Below are 14,183 nucleotides of genomic sequence, written 5' to 3' on the forward strand. Positions count from 1 at the left end.
TTGGACCCTTCTCTCCACACGAGTCAAGGTTAGCACAGTACCCATTTATTCATTTGTTCTGCAACTACCATGTTTGTCTGAGGTTCCACAGGAAACGGGCAAAAGGTGTGTATGGGAAGTATACTGGGGCCTGCCCTTGGGATCAACATTTGTGAGGGAGTCAAAGGTAGGATTGGGCAGAGGAAGGAATTGAACTAAGATGCTTTTGCAACAAAGGCCTCTGGAAATCCCGTGACACTCAGGAGATAGAATATTCCTTCCATATTCCTTGAGGCCAGGGGGTCAGATTTTTAAACCCTCACATTGTCCAGTTATTGCCCCAGGTGTGGGAGGAGAGAACACATGATCTTCGGTGGGCAATTCTCTTCCTCTGAGGGCAATTGTTTATCTATTTGTATATAGTAGTTTGTATATGTTAGTCCTAAACCCCTAATTTATCTCTCTCCCCTTCCCCTATTATCCCATTAGGTAACCATAAGTTTGCTTTCTATGTCTGTGAGTCTGTTTCTGTTTTGTAAATAAGTTCATTTGTATCATTTTTTTAGATTCCACACACAAAAATTATATATATATATATATGTACATATATATGCACAACACATAATAGTACCACAGCAACTGTTTAGAACTTACACTAAAATATTTTTTAGAGAGAGATGCGTTTTATCACTTATATTGTTTCATATTGCTGGTGTGTGAGTATCATGAAAAGTAAATCGACTTATACTTGTTTATATTTTTGTTTTTAAATTTTAAGTGTCCTTTCTTGCCTGCACCTAGTGTATGCTGCTCCTAACACCCATTGAGCCAGACATAATTTTAGATACTGGAGTTATAGCAGTATCCTTCCCTTATAGTGCTTACAGTCAAGTGGGAGACTCAGATGATAAATAAGTAAATAATTAAATAAAGGAGGTAATTTCATATGGTGATAAGTGCCAGGTAGAATTTACTATCACCAGAACGTCAACAGCTGTACCAGGCACTGTGCTTCCTTCTTCGTAGAAGAGCATGCAAGATGCAGGGATTTTTCTCTTACTCTACAGAGGATAGCCCAGGATATCTCTGGCCATCAGGACTTGAAAAACTTTATTGAGCCCTTAGGTTTCTGAATCTTCCTAGGGTTTATCTCCCACTCCCTGGAAGTGACTGTATCTTACCAGGTCTGCCAGTGTACTAGCCAGCTCTCGTTTGTTTTGTCCATTCAGCATGGTGCCATTAAGGTAATGGATCACTGTGAGGTTTGAAGGGATGACCAGGATGTCCAAGTCAAACTATGAGAAAAGGAAGAGAGTTAATGTCTCCTTGAAGTAAAACTGTAAATGAATGTTTTTGTCATATGAATATCAATTGTTTCTGATCCTCCTTTTTGATTGCGATTAAAAAGAATGCATTAGATTGGATTAGAAGTTCAAGACATTTATTGGGGAGGACTTGGAGAAGGTTCTTTTCCTTAGAGGAAGGCCAAATGGAGTTCAAAGGCAGATGGTTCAGGATCCAGTGGTGTGGATGGATAATTAGTGTAGCAGATGAGGAAAAGGGAAGCAACAAAAGAGGGCCTTTACCCTTTACCAAAGGAGCAACACTACTCTCTCCCACGGCAGGTAGAAGAAATCATAGAATAAACAGCATTTGAAGGTGACTAGGCTAGGATGTGGGCTGCTATACCAAACAGCAGGATTTTTAACCTAAATTGGCAGAGACAGTCTTGAGTGTAGCAAAGGCCCCACCTGTATAGAATTTCTTATTATACCAATTAAAGTTGTGCTTTGTAGAAACACCAGGAACATAAAAATAGGGAACGCCTTTCAAAACAATTAGATAGCTGATAAAAAAAATTATAGTCATTAAGTGGAAAATTAAAACTGTTTGACTTCCTTAGTCTTAGTATGTGGTTCAGCCAATTTTAAATTTATTATGGTAAGAAAGGAAGATGTTATAAGGATAGCCACTATAGTCATTGTTTAATAGCATGATTCTGGAATTCCAGTCAAAGAAATAAGAAAAAATATATATAATATATAAAATATATAAGAACAAAATATCTCATTTAATAGAAATATCCACTAAACAGCTCAAAATGATTAATGGGAAATCAATTAAAACTAAATTCAATGTAAAAATGCTCTGAACTGATATGCGAAGATTATTCTTTTGATTATCTAAAGTCATAAATATAATTTGAAAAATTATATGGATATGTATATGTTCCTGAATGGAGAATTTCAATATTACAACTGTAGGCATTTTTTCTCAAATTGAGTTATACATTCTAACTAATTCAAATTTATATTCCAGTAAGGCATTTTGAAAAAATAATTTTGGAATATATCTGAAAAATAATTAACCAAGATAGCATATTAAAAATAAAAAATAATGAGATGGATTCCTATTCCTATTCCTATATATTCCTATATATTATAAAATATAATATATTCCTATATATTATAAAATATCATAAAGCCACAGTTACTTAAAAAGTATGGTCTTATTCCTTATTTAGACATATAGATTAACAGATGAGACTGTATGGCCAAAAACCAGTGTCAATCATTTCTCATTTTGATATTTTTCATAATGATGGTGTTCCAAATCAGTGGGGAATATATAACATCAATAAATTGTACTGTGAAACACAACTTTGTGGACTTAAGAGCAATTATTATTCAACAGTTGATGTATCTAAAATGACCAACATGTTAATATTGTAATTAATACCCTTATTCTAGGAACATCCTGTTTGCCAAGAACTGAGTGTGTTCCTGGAATGTGGGACTGTCAGATTTAAAATGGGGTCAATCCAAGGAAAATGGGGATAATTTGGTCATTATAAATGATGTCAAAGTAGGGTATTGGAAGTCATGGTAAAGAAGTGATGGGCTAGTTTGTGGAACTATCAATAGAAACCCTCACAACTCCCTGTAAAAGACCTGGGGTCAGAGGGTGAGTAAGCAGTTAAATCATGCAGGGCCCTGTGGGCTGAGGAAAGAATGTTGGAGTTTGCTTCAAGTGTGAATGGCCCTAGCAGGGTTTTTTTGACTGGGGGGGTGGGTGGGTGGGGGTGACTCATATGCTTCCATATGGTGTAAAGAATTTGTCCAGCTGTCACAGAGGGAATAGAGATGCCTCCTTCTTCCTAGACAACAGATTGGGAGGAACTACACCAAAACATTTCTATGGCTATTTTTGAGTGGTGAGAGGTATTTTGTTTTGTTTTTAATATTACTTTTTGAGTTAAATTTACTGATATTCATTTCTACTTTAAACAAAACAATTATTTTTATTTAAAAAATAAGCTTTGTAATATGATCTGAAGAAAAAGATGATGAAAGAACACACTCCCATTTAATTAAATCTAAACTTAATAAAATGTGACTTTTAAATCAAAGTTTATAACTGACTTATGCCAACTGAAGAAAGTAAACATCCTCCCTTACATACTCTTTTTCCTGGAGGCCAACTCCAGTCTTTGATCTGGAATTTGGAGTCCGTTCACCTGAACATAATGAAAAAGGACAATTTGGACTTAAGAAAAACAAAAAAATCAATTTGCCTATACCAGCAAAGAAATCGTTGCTATCTAGTTCTACTTCGAAGATTTTGGAATATATCAGTAATTCAGGGCTTAAAATGATATAGAACTGGACAGATAACAAATTCAACTCTTCCCTACCTTGGAATTCACAAATGCTAAAGTTCTAATACCGATAATAAAAGCAAAAATAAACAAAATCCTTTCCCCAAGCATAAGCACAATAGTACAGCCCTTTTATTTCTATTGCTGATGTCTTAGGCAGACTCATGAAGACTATAACAGACAAAATATTTGGAAGTGATATCATTAAACATTTAATCGAATGATGTCTTTGATATTTCTAACAATGACACTTTCTAGGGTTTAACATTGGAATATCAATAGCCATGATTCTACACTCTCTCTCGCTCTCTCTCTCTCACACACACACACACACACACAGCTGATTCATGAAAGTCACTACATTGAAAAGCTTCAGTAAAAATGAACCATAAGTGTTTTCAATGTCAATGACCACCGAATTTTTCTCTTATACTATTCATGGATAATGATAGTGCCAGTGGTATCACTTGAAACTATGAAAGATAATGACTAGGTAATTACTTGTTTTTCTGCACATCCGTGTCATTACAAATTAGTGAAGTCTTCCTCAAATTGTCAGCATCCAGCCCCAATGATCTCTTAGTAAGTTTCTAAAAGCAGGAAGTTACAATGATGTGCAGTTAATGCTGACGGCAGCAAATAGACTGCTTCCTGGTCTGTTTTTGTAAAGAAAATTTTCAATTAGTGAAAGCCATGGGCATCAGGTTTCAAAAAGAGGAAAAAGAACTTCCCTGTAAATCTTTGATCTTTTCTGCTGCATCATGTTTTTCATGAAAGAGAGTTACACTGCTCCTGCTCAAAAAGCTTCTACAAAATAATTTTGTTTTTTAAGCCAGCAAGATTAAAGTCTTGAAATCTTTATTCAAATAATGAAGCAGAAATAAAATGTTAAATTTAGATGATGTTTATAAGAGATTCACTAGATTTAAAATTAGCCAACTAGTAATAAAAATAAGTGAAATAATTTATTTCATTCACTGTTTTTGAATCGATAATATCAATATTTCATAGATTGGCTTCACATGATCATTCCTTCTTGATCTTTCTCTGTCTTGTCATCATTTTATGAAACTACTGGTGTTTTAAGAGGTTTCCTTGATTCATGAAATCTCCATTCAAAAATGTTTCCAATCTTTGTTCTCTTCCTGATGGGGGATAACTTTGTAACAGAAGAGAAGGGAGACTCTGGATCTCTTCACTGTTTCTATTAGTCACGCATTTCCACGTAATCTGATGTTTTCTTTCTCACTCCATTAAAGGAAAAAAGTTGATTCATGTCATCTACAGGATGTGGACATTCAGAAGGTCATACATAGAAATAGATCATAATACCATCATGAGAGAAAAGTAATGTGGAATGAAATAAATCCCTGCCAAGGTATTAATGAAACGGGCATAGTTTGGAAATGAGAAAGAAGGAAACTTCTTGGAGCACTTTGACTAGAGTTGTAAATTTTTAGCACAGAGCAATTGCACAAAACAGGCACTGTCTATGGGTTGTTGAGCTGAATTGTGTTAAAGGGCTTTACCATCTCTCTATTAAATAATAGATCTATTAAGCCATCTCTTTATTAAAAAAATATCTCTTTATCAAAAGTAAAAGCAGTCTCTAGCTCTTGCCATTACAGGGCTGAATAGTAAATTTCATCCACACTGGTCTACAAACAGTAGCTTTGCTCCTCAGTCTTAAATCATTCATATGGAGGAAAGAAGGGTAGGGTAGACTTATAGCACTCATTAAGTATGGGGTTCCCAAGGAAACAAGAAATAAATGCTTAGTAAACTCTGATTACTGATTAGATAGTTGTTGTTTTTTTTTTGCGGTACGCGGGCCTCTCACTGTTGTGGCCTCTCCCGTTGCGGAGCACAGGCTCCAGACGTGCAGGCTCAGCGGCCATGGCTCACGGGCCCAGCCGCTCTGCAGCATGTGGGATCTTCCCGGACCAGGGCACGAACCTGTGTCCCCTGCATCAGCAGGTGGACTCTCAACCACTGCGCCACCAGGGAAGCCCTGATTAGATAGTTTTACTTTCTTACCTCAAATATGAGAGAGTTTACAAGTGCAAATAGTTAACTTTCAATAATGGTTAAGAAAGTATGTTAGTAATATGTTAAGTGATGCTGGTAAAAAAGAGAAAACTTCAAAATTTGTGTGACTACGTAATATAACATTAATTTTAAATCCCAGTAATTCACTTTGACTGCTTATAATTTATGCTGAGCCCTGTAGAATAATAACAATTACACATTACTTAAATTTCAGATTAGCTTTGTTATAAATTTTATATTATTTAAACAGTAAATCACATGTATAGGCTCAATATTCTTGCTTTGTCTTTCTGTAATATGATCTATTCATACATTATGAACAATTATAAAAAAACATCAGTTTGGAAAATTTCTGTGGAATGGCAATTGGGAAAAAAAAGTCTGTATAATTTTTAGGGAAAAAATAAACTATGATTTAAAGCTCTGCCATTTCTATCTCTGTTTTCACCTGTTTAAACAAACAAACAAACAAAATCCTGGATAACTGTTGTTACATGGCACACACAAGAGCTGGAAAAGAAAGTTTTCTTGAAATTAGTGACAAATTACAAACTGAAAGATGGACCTTTAGGCTTAGCCAACATTTCCCAATATGCCTTCTTCAGAAGACAGTCTGGGAAGAACAAAAATCCAGCAGCCTGTGACATAAAAACCACATTCACAGAAAGACAGACAAGACGAAAAGGCAGAGGGCTATGTACCAGATGAAGGAACAAGATAAAACCCCAGAAAAACAACTAAATGAAGTGGAGATAGGCAACGTTTCAGAAAAAGAATTCAGAATAATGATAGTGAAGATGATCCAGGACCTCAGAAAAAGAATGGAGGCAAAGATCAAGAAGATGCAAGAAATGTTTAACAAAGACCTAGAAGAATTAAACAACAAACATGTAGAAGAATTAAAGGACAAACAGAGATGAACAATACAATAACTGAAATGAAAAATACACTAGAAGGAGTCAAGAGCAGAATAACTGAGGCAGAAAAATGGATAAGTGACCTGGGAGACAGAATGGTGGAATTCACTGCCATGGAACAGAATAAAGAAAAAAGAATGAAAAGAAATGAAGACAGCCTAAGAGACCTCTGGGACAACATTAAACGCAACAACATTCACATTATAGGGGTCCCAGAAGGAGAAGAGAGAGAGAAAGGACCCAAGAAAATATTTGAAGAGATTATAGTCAAAAACTTCTCTAACATGGGAAAGGAAATAGCCACCAAGTTCAGGAAGCTCAGAGAGTCCCAGGCAGGATAAACCCAAGGAGAGACCCGCCAAGACACATAGTAATCAAATTGACAAAAATTAAAGACAAAGAAAAATTATTGAAAGCAACAACGGAAAAAAGACAAATAACATACAAGGGAACTCCCATAAAGTTAACAGCTGATTTCTCAGCAGAAACTCTACAAGCCAGAAGGGAGTGGCATGATATATTTAAAGTGATGAAAGGGGAGAACCTACAACGAAGATTACTCTACCCGGCAAGGATCTCATTCAGATTTCATGGAGAAATCAAAAGCTTTACAGATAAGCAAAAGCTAAGAGAATTCAGCACCACCAAACCAGCTCTACAACAAATGCCAAAGGAACTTCTCTAAGTGGGATACACAAGAGAAGAAAAGGACCTACAAAAAAAAAATCCATAACAATTAAGAAAATGGTAATAGGAACATACATATCAATAATTACCTTAAATGTAAATGGATTAAATGTTCCAACCAAAAGACACAGGCTCGCTGAATGGATACAAAAACAATACCCATATATATGCTGTCTACAAGAGACCCACTTCAGACCTAGGGAGACATACAGACTGAAAGTGAGAGGATGAAAAAAGATATTCCATGCAAATGGAAGTCAAAAGAAAGCTGGAGTAGCAATACTCATATGAGATAAAATAGACTTTAAAATAAAGAATGTTACAAGAGACAAGGAAGGACACTACATAATGATCAAGGGATCAATCCAAGAAGATATAACAATTATAAATATATATGCACCCAACATAGGAGCACCTCAATACATAAGGCAACTGCTAACAGCTATAAAAGAGGAAATAGACAGTAACACAATAATAGTGGGGGACTTTAACACCTCACTTACACCAATGGACAGATCATCCAGACAGAAAATTCATAAGGAAACACAAGCTTTAAATGACACAATAGACCAGATAGATTTAACTGATATTTACAGGACATTCCATCCTAAAACAGCAGATTACACTTTCTTCTTAAGTGCACATGGAACATTCTCCAGGATAGATCACATCTTGGGTCACAAATCAAACCTCAGTAAATTTAAGAAAATTGAAATCATATCAAGCGTCTTTTCTGACCACAGCGCTATGAGATTAGAAATCAATTACAGGGAAAAAACGTAAAAAACACAAACACATGGAGGCTAAACAATACGTTACTAAATAACCAAGAGATCACTGAAGAAATCAAAGAGGGAATCAAAAAATACCTAGAGACAAATGACAATGAAAACATGACTATCCAAAACCTATGGGATGCAGCAAAAGCAGTTCTAAGAGGGAAGTTTATAGCAATAGAAGCCCACCTCAAGAAACAAGAAAAATCTCAGATAAACAATCTAAAAAAGAAAAAAAAAAAAGAAGACAGTCTGGTAAAATGCTACCAGAAGCATTCTGTGCTAAAATATGTGAAGGGAATTTCACTCCCCACACAGTTAAATATGTTCATATTAATATGCTAATCTGCATGTCTAAGACAGATATATCACATGCAGCACTTCCCAAACTGACTTAAATGTGGTAGTTTTTTTCTACTGTAAAACATTCTTGCGTGTGCTGTGGAACAAAATTGGGGAACTTTTTTTCAGGTAATAATAGATAATGCAGGAGTTAAAATGTAAGATCGCAATTTTTTAGTTTTGTTTTTTTAATATCTTATAGTATATCTGAATTGATTTTTTTTTTTTTTTTGTCTAATGGTGTTGTTTATCTTACTAACTTTTCAAGGTCTTTGGTTCCAGTTAATGTTTCAAGGGAAAAAAAAAAAGATTGAGAGAGGTTAAATACACTTTATTAATTGTATAGGCCACTAAATGATAGTCTTCATGGTACTGTCAGGATCCTGCCTTGCCACATGAAACATTTTACTGTGCTTAACAATAAATTGATTCACTTCAAAATTATTTTAATGTTTATGTTCCTGGGAGGTTATCATATTGATGCCGAATTTAGTGCAGATACAGCCCAGAACTCATGCACTCAAGCCATCCTCCTGTCTCGTATAGCTGAGACTACAAGCTGGAGCCATCTCCCCTGGCTTATTTTTATATTCTTAATCTGTATTTAGTAATATTCAGAAATTCCCTATTCTGTGTTTAGTAATATTCAGTAATTCCCTATTCTAAAGAGCATAAGCTTATGTTTCTGAAGTTTGCTGAGCATTTAACATGTGGAAAATTTTACCTGGTGATATTAAAAAACTAAGCAATATGATATATTTTCTCTGCATAGGGAAACTGATTAAATGTCAAGGCTTTACAGTACTTTATGAATTGATCAAATTGTACCTATAAAATGTATGTTTTCTGGTGATATTAGCTATTCATCTCAAGTATAAAAATATACAATTATTATTCTTTTTAGAATCTAGCCTCTAGGCATTATATTTACTCTGTTCACCTTTAATATCTATGGCTCTAGGTGAAGCCATAAAAAATTAATTATTTTGTTGATAAATATAAAAATTTTTTTGGAACAAACTGCACAGATTCTCATAAAACACTTGCATTTTGAAAGCATTTTTGACAGAGTTCCACATCAGCAGTGAATGGCAGAGTGGTAGTTGTGGGAGTCTTGGAAAAGTGAAAAATTGGCTTTATAAATTAGAGACCGAAAGCAAAACACCAAAAAACCCAGTCACAGATGGATGACACTGCATTGGCAGGAAAGGTGAATATGTGGAGACTGACAGCCAGAAGTAAACAGATTTAGATCATTTTAAGTCTAATAGACAAAAAAGAAACTAGTCAAGGAAGATAAATTAGAATTGTGTTGCAGTAGCTGTCTGTCGACATTCCTGTTGCCCATCATTCCCTCTTTTTCTGGGTACACCAATGAATGACAAAATGAACTCCATGCCAGTACTTGATGGGCTAGGTCCCAAGCCAGTAGCAATGTTTCTTTTTAAACCATAAAATGCACTTGGCCTTCCTTAGTTACCAAGTAAAGAAGAAGAAAGAAGGAACACTTAGTTGGCACAAAGTGGCTTCATTTAGAAAACACAAATTATTTTTCTGCCAAAACCTTGTCCTATTTGAGTTCAGGCCTTGATAAGGAGGAAGGTCTTAAAGGGCCAATTTTTGGTACCAATATTAGTTTTTGAGCTTTGCAAACGATTTTCTCAGCAATTTAGCACACAGTATATTTTTTTGAAATTAGATGATGGAGCACATTGGTTTTTCAACACAGATAAGATCTGTTATGATTCACTTGTTATACAATGTCTGAAACTTGGGTTCTAAACTCTTGGAAATATAACATGACTCTATCAAGAAACTTCTGAAATACAGATTTACTCAGTATACCAAGACAGTGGCAAAGACTAGCTACATTTGGAATATACATAATTTTAAGTATTTAACCATGTATATAAAAATTCATCAGTTTTGAAGCTATTCTCAACATGTTGCTAAATATTCATCGTCTTTGCTCTCAGTACACATAAAAAAATGGGCAGTGCAAAACACGACAAATATGACACCTGTTCTTGTCATTTTAAAAAGCTAATGAAGATATCCCTGAACAAAATTTTTACTTTGATTATCTCTAGCCTTTCCCAAATGCTTAGGTTTTGACAAGAAACAATTATTTCATGCTTTGAAAAAGTAAACTGAGTCCAGAAACATTTTCATTAAAATTGGAAAATACTCCTCAGCCTTATAATTGTACTAATTCCCATTCGTATTTGATATAGCTTTGCTACTGAATTGTTTCTTCATAATTTCAAACACCCAGATAATGACTAGAATAAAATCAACTTTAAAGAAGCATATATTTGGTCTATTTCTTTAGAATTATCCAGATATTGACCAAATTTGTTGGATGTGAGGGGGGTGGTGAATATGGTACATTTCCTCTGATCCTAAAATAATTTTAAAACTATATTAACTAACTTTTCTCAGGAGTCATGTGATCCTAAACCATGCTCATGTTATCTAATAATTTTCCAATAAGAGAACAATTCTGTTTCTTAGATATAATATTTTCATTTAGTGGGTGCCAATTATGAACCGACAATGTGATAGGTGCTTTTATGTGCATCACCTTTCTTAAGTCTTAACAGTTACCCTGGAAAATGAGTAGCCTTATTTTATAGATAGGAACAGTGAGAACGTTCATGTAAATTATTTAGTTAGCTGCAGAATGAAAGTTTAAAGCTGGCACTGGCTGATTCACAAATTTATATTCTCAACTATACTGCCTTACAGGTTCATGTAAAATATTAATAAAGAAATGGGCTTCTTATGTTACCATATTGTCACATGGTGATTAGCTGAATAGTAGTAAACTTTGACTACATGTTTCATTGATTCACCCTTCTCTTTCCGCAATCTCTGCTTGATCTAGATAATATTTAGTATATTTAATATTTGAGTTGTCTAAATTTTACTTTGTTATCAGTGTTGGTTAATTTGGATGTTATAAAATTCATTGAGAATGAATGATATAACACTATTGAATAACATCTATATGGGAAAATTATACATTTATTCTATGCATAAACAACAATCCACAAGTGTCAGATAGCTTGCTTTTGATATTAACTTTCAATCCTTCTAACCAAGGATATAGCAAAATAAAATAACCAAAACCAAAAAACACAAAGACCCAAACCCAAACCATTTTTGTTTAGACTCTGAATTCAAAAGTTTTATGATTTATATTCTGCATATCCTATACTTTGTAAGCACTCTGATCTTATCTATACTATGATGATAATTTTCTTAGAGTCAGTGTTAGTTGGAAAGAATTATATATTTCTTGAATTGTGACTGTCCAAAATTCTTCAGTTTCTTATGTATTGAAGTGTTTTTTTTTTTCTCCAAATAGACTATGCAAAAATAGCTATTAAGAGTTGTTAATTCAATATGACTGTCTTTTTTCTACTTGAGTAGCCCTGTTGTTTCCTAAGTCTCTCTGGTTCATCTACTGTTTTGCCTATGGCAATAATAGAAGAATAATTTTAGGATAGTTTAGGAACTGCAGGAAACAAACACCTCTTACTTATAACTGATCCAAAAATAGCTCCCATATTATATAGAAGTAACAAATGCTCCCAACATTCCTTTCTGAAACTTTACTCTCTTTGATGGCACTGATATGCAGAGTTTTATTCACTAAAGTTAGTCTTTTATTTTTTTAATTGGCATCTTATACACTGTAATTGTTTAGATTTTTGTGGCATCCCAGAGAATTTCTGAGGTTCATTCAGAATGTTTACCGTGGCATCAATCCATGGAAGGTGCCAGACTGTGTTTAGCCTTAGGTGGTGGATCAGATATAAACCCTCCAGAGCCTTCTTGACAGTTCAATTTATTTCACAGTGGTCAGAAATCTGGATCCCACATCATACAAATAATTGTCTTTCTTTTCAGTTTTTTTTAAAGTCCCCAGCGGTTTAGTGGAAAATTCTCAATATGGTGGTGAAAGTAGAAGTAAAATCAAAAAGAAATAAGAGTTCCAGGTGGAACCACCCCTCAAGTCCCTCCTGAAGAGGTCACAGACTGAAAGGAATCCTAACTCAAGGTTATATACAGAGAGACTTAAGCATAGCTTCATTGGCCTTGTTTCTAATTCCTCCTGCAACCTGCCAGCTTTACCAGTGCATGGTTGATTTACAGATATGGATGAAAGCCAATTGGCCCACAATCAATCTACACAAGAAAAAGGTGATACTGCAATTTAAAAAGGAGAGGCAGTTGTGATTTAGGAAGCTTTGAGGAGAACTGTTTGCCCTTAAACTACAGAGGTTCTTAATCCTGAGATGTTACTAAATCATTATTACCTAGAGTCAGATTTAAGAAAATTTTAGCTGTGAGCTATTGGACAATACTGAATTGAAGACAGGACCATCAACGAGAGTTATATTAAATCATGATGACATGAACATAGGAGCAAATTCATTAATATTTTAGGAAGTGAAAAAATCCAATAAGAAGAATGTTAATTAAATCATTTCATAAGATGGAATAAGAAACTTGAAATGAAGCCTGGGGAAGATTTTTTTTTCTTTCAATAATAAGCAATCAATAATTATTGGGCATCTACTAGAACCAGATTTTAATGTTGAGCAATTAGATATTGACTGTATTCTCAGAGAGCTTAAGGTCTAAATCTCTGTTCCCAAATAGAAATTTCTGCAGTGATGCGAATGTTTTTTAATGCACTGTCCAATACAGTAGCAATGAGCCATATGTGATTATTGACAAAAATTCTCTTCTTGACCAAATTCTACTTAGCCTCCTCCAAACTTTCCAAATAGGCCTCAACTTATGGACTTGTGTTCATCTCTGCATTGTCCAATTTTAGCAAAATCCTGCTAAGTTATATAGTATAGATATGCTAAACCAAGAAATTTACAGACATGTAACACAAACACCTTTTACAATATGTGTTAACCTAAATATATCTCAAGTTATTTAAATATATAAAAGCAAATTCTTCCCATTAAATTTCTAGAAGAGAAAAGAAACAACCTAAGCTGTTGTAAGGACCCTCCTGCCAATACCCCCAAACATTTTTCCCCCATTGTTCTCTTTCTTCTCCTTTTAATAGCAAGGGTAGCACTATTTTGCATAAGCTGGGGCAGTAGTGACTAATAACTGGGCACCTCCTTTGACCAGTTATTCCCCACATATCAACAATCCAAAAGCAGGTCCACATAGCCAGCATGAGAAATACTTCTGTCACCTCTCTAATCTATTTTGGAAGATGCAAATGTCTGCTGGAGCTTCTCACCTGGAAGCTCTTCCCGGTGAGTTGCAAGAAGAAAGTGAATGTAGGACTTTGGGGTCATGTTAAAACTCACATTCCTTGAGCTTCAGGTGGCTTCATCAGAACCGATCAGATCCTTGGAAAAAGGAGTCCAAAAGTGCTTGGGAATCACGTGGTCAAACAGCAAATTAATAATTTGTTACATAGTTTATTTATAACTACAAAAGAATTATACAAAATTATAAAAGAATCACAAAAATTAGTATAATTTGTCATTTTATAAGTGTAATTTTGAGTAAAGATTTCAACAAGAACACTAAAGTAGTTTGTGTTTATGTATTTCTATATACACATGGTGTATGTATATGTCTGTATACATACACAAAGACATATATCTATATGCATTCATATATACATACCTGCCTAAATGTATGTATATATAATATACATGCATATATAAAACCTATAATATGCATACATGCACATAATTATGTATATCATACTGTTTTATATAAACATAT

The 14,183-nt window shown here is 34.4% G+C and overlaps 1 long non-coding RNA gene across 1 annotated transcript; it reads right to left on the reverse strand.

Moving 5' to 3' along the window:
* Positions 1-1,236: 1,236 nt before the first annotated feature.
* Positions 1,237-13,739, reverse strand: LOC125964989 (uncharacterized). Its single transcript, XR_007478386.1, has 3 exons — positions 13,687-13,739; positions 3,442-3,496; positions 1,237-1,274 (listed from the first exon to the last, which is right to left on the reverse strand). It is a non-coding gene; the product is annotated as an uncharacterized LOC125964989 (long non-coding RNA).
* Positions 13,740-14,183: the final 444 nt, after the last annotated feature.

The sequence above is a fragment of the Orcinus orca genome, chromosome 7 (genome assembly GCF_937001465.1).
Source record: "Orcinus orca chromosome 7, mOrcOrc1.1, whole genome shotgun sequence".
Classification (NCBI taxonomy): Eukaryota; Metazoa; Chordata; class Mammalia; order Artiodactyla; family Delphinidae; genus Orcinus; species Orcinus orca.